This window comes from Hipposideros armiger, unplaced genomic scaffold (genome assembly GCF_001890085.2).
Source record: "Hipposideros armiger isolate ML-2016 unplaced genomic scaffold, ASM189008v1 scaffold_181, whole genome shotgun sequence".
Lineage (NCBI taxonomy): Eukaryota > Metazoa > Chordata > Mammalia > Chiroptera > Hipposideridae > Hipposideros > Hipposideros armiger.
The window spans coordinates 1,510,437-1,512,985 of NW_017731531.1; the positions used below are offsets into that span (position 1 = coordinate 1,510,437).

Below are 2,549 nucleotides of genomic sequence, written 5' to 3' on the forward strand. Positions count from 1 at the left end.
TTTTTTGTGCTTGATTTAGAATTTATAGCAATCCCATACAACTTACGATAGTCTTACTTCAAGTAATAGTATCTCACTTTTCATATGGTATAAGATTCTTACGTTAGTATACTTTTATTTCTCTCCTTTAGCCTTTGTGCTATTGTTATCATCCACATTACTTCTACATATGTTATAAACCTAAAAATAATAATTATTTTTGCTTTGAATATTTAATAATTTTTTTTTTAAGTTGGGCTATCCTGCCAACTGTTGGCAGCTCAGCTCGGGCCGGGAATAGAACCGGTAACCCTGTTGCGCAGAGTTCGCACTCTAGAGCAAGCTCTTAACCAATGAGCCACTTGGCCGGCCCATAGTCAATAATATTTTAAAGAGATTTAAAAAGAAACAGTCTTATATTTACCCATACATGCCATTTTCAGTGTACGTTATCTCTTTGCTTAGATTTGTATTTCCATTTGGTAATATCACCTTTTGCCTGAAGGATCTCTTTAATATTTCTTATAGGATATGTATGCTGGTAAGCTGGTAAGATTTCCTTCAGCTTTTGTAGTTTTGAAAAATCTTTATTTTGCTAGGTATAAAATTTTAGATGAACTTTTTGTTTAATAATTTAAAGATATTGATCTATGTTTTTGCTTGCATTGTTTTAAAAAATAAGCCTGCTGTAATACTTATAAGTGTTCTTGTGAATGTGATGTGTCATTTTCCTCTGGCTGCTTTTAAAATTTTCTCTTTCTTTTTAAAAGATATTCATTAAAATATAGCTAACATACAATATTATATTAGTTTCCGGTGTACACAACAGTTATCAACATTTGTATACCTAAATAAGTGATCACCATGATAAGTCCAGCAACCATCTGACACCATACCACACTATCATAATATTATTATCTATATTGCCTATGCTGTATATTACATCCCCATGACTTATTTGGTTTATACCTGGAAATTTCAACCACTTAATCCCCTTTGCCTTCGCCCCCCCTTTTAAAAAATTTTCAATTACAGTTGACATTCAGTACTATTTTATATTAATTTCAGGTGTACAGAGTAGTGTTTAGACATTTATATAATTTAAGAAATGATCCCCGTGACTAGTCTAGTACCTACCTTTCACTATACATAGTTATTATCANCTTTCTTTCTTTCTTTCTTTCTTTCTTTCTTATTAAATTTGTTGTGGTGACATTGGTTAATAAAATTATATGGTTCAAGTGTACAATTCTGTAATATATCATCTGTATATTGCATTGTGTGTTCACCACCCACAGTCCATATATTTGATCCCTTTTACCCTCTTCTACCTCCTCCCATCTCCTTTTACCCACTAAATTTTTATCTGTGTCTATGAATTTTTGTTTTTCTTGTTTCTTTGTTGCTTTTAGTTTTATATCCCACATATGAGTGAAATCATATGCTTCTCAACTTTTTCTGTCTGACTTAGTTCGCTTAGCATGATAATCTCAAAATCCATCCATGTTGTCACAAATGGCAGTATTTCATCTTTTCCTATGGCTGAATAATATTCCACTGTATATATGTACCACATCTTCTTTTATCCAATCATCTAATGAAAGATACTTTGGTTGTTTCCATGCCTTGGCCACCATAAATAATGCTGCAGTGAACATAGGGGTACATAAATCTTTATAGGCAAATATTTTCATTTTTGGGGGGGTTAGAAACCCAGGAAAGGGATTGCTGGGTCATATGGTAATTCTATTCTTAATTTTTTGAGGAACCTCCATACTGTTTTCCATAGTGGCTGTACAAGTTTATATTTCCACTAGCAGTGTACGAGGGTTCCTTTTTTCTTCACAACCTCTCCAACACTTGTTATTATTTGTCTTGTTGATAATAGCCATTTTAACATATGTGAGGTAGTGTCTCATTGTGTTTTTTTTGTTTTTTTGTTTTTTTTTAACATTAGAGATCTTTTATTTTTTTACATTTATGCCATGAATTCCTAGGGAATGGGCTCCAGCAGCTCAGGCTCCTTTCCACTGGTTCTCACCAAGTGTGCTTCTCTGGGTGGGGCAGGCTGGTGTTTCAGTTGAACCCAAGTACCTTTCTCTTTGGTTTCCTTCTTTTTCTGATCATTTTCCTTCACCCGTTTCAGGAAGCTGTCACAGCTCTTAGAGTGTTTAATATGTTCAATACAAACATTAATTCTCTTGGCAAGAATCTTGCCCTTAACTTGTTTGTTTATGACAATGCCACCTGCGTGCTGAGTAACATTATAGACCCTTCCAGTTTTGCCATGGTAACGTGTGTGGGCATTCCTTTTTGAACAGTGCCCATTCCCTTGCTGTCTGCAATATCACCTTTCTTGTAGATTCGCATGTATGTGGCCAAAGGAACAGCTCCATGTTTTCTAAAAGGCCCAGAGAACATAGAGCGGGTGCCCCTCCTCTTTTCCTTTGTGTTGGTCATCTTGACGAATTACTGGAACAGCGGTTCTCAACCTTCCTAATGCCGCGACCCCTTAATACAGTTCCTCATGTTGTGGTGACCCCCAACCATAAAATTATTTTCGTTGCTAC

General features: G+C 35.1%; 1 protein-coding gene and 1 pseudogene across 4 annotated transcripts in view; one reads left to right on the forward strand and one right to left on the reverse strand.

Moving 5' to 3' along the window:
• The window catches only part of SOX6 (SRY-box transcription factor 6), a 625,392-nt gene that overhangs the window by 131,864 nt on the left and 490,979 nt on the right, over positions 1-2,549 (forward strand). The window lies entirely within an intron of this gene.
• Positions 1,958-2,439, reverse strand: LOC109388117 (60S ribosomal protein L21 pseudogene; annotated as a pseudogene).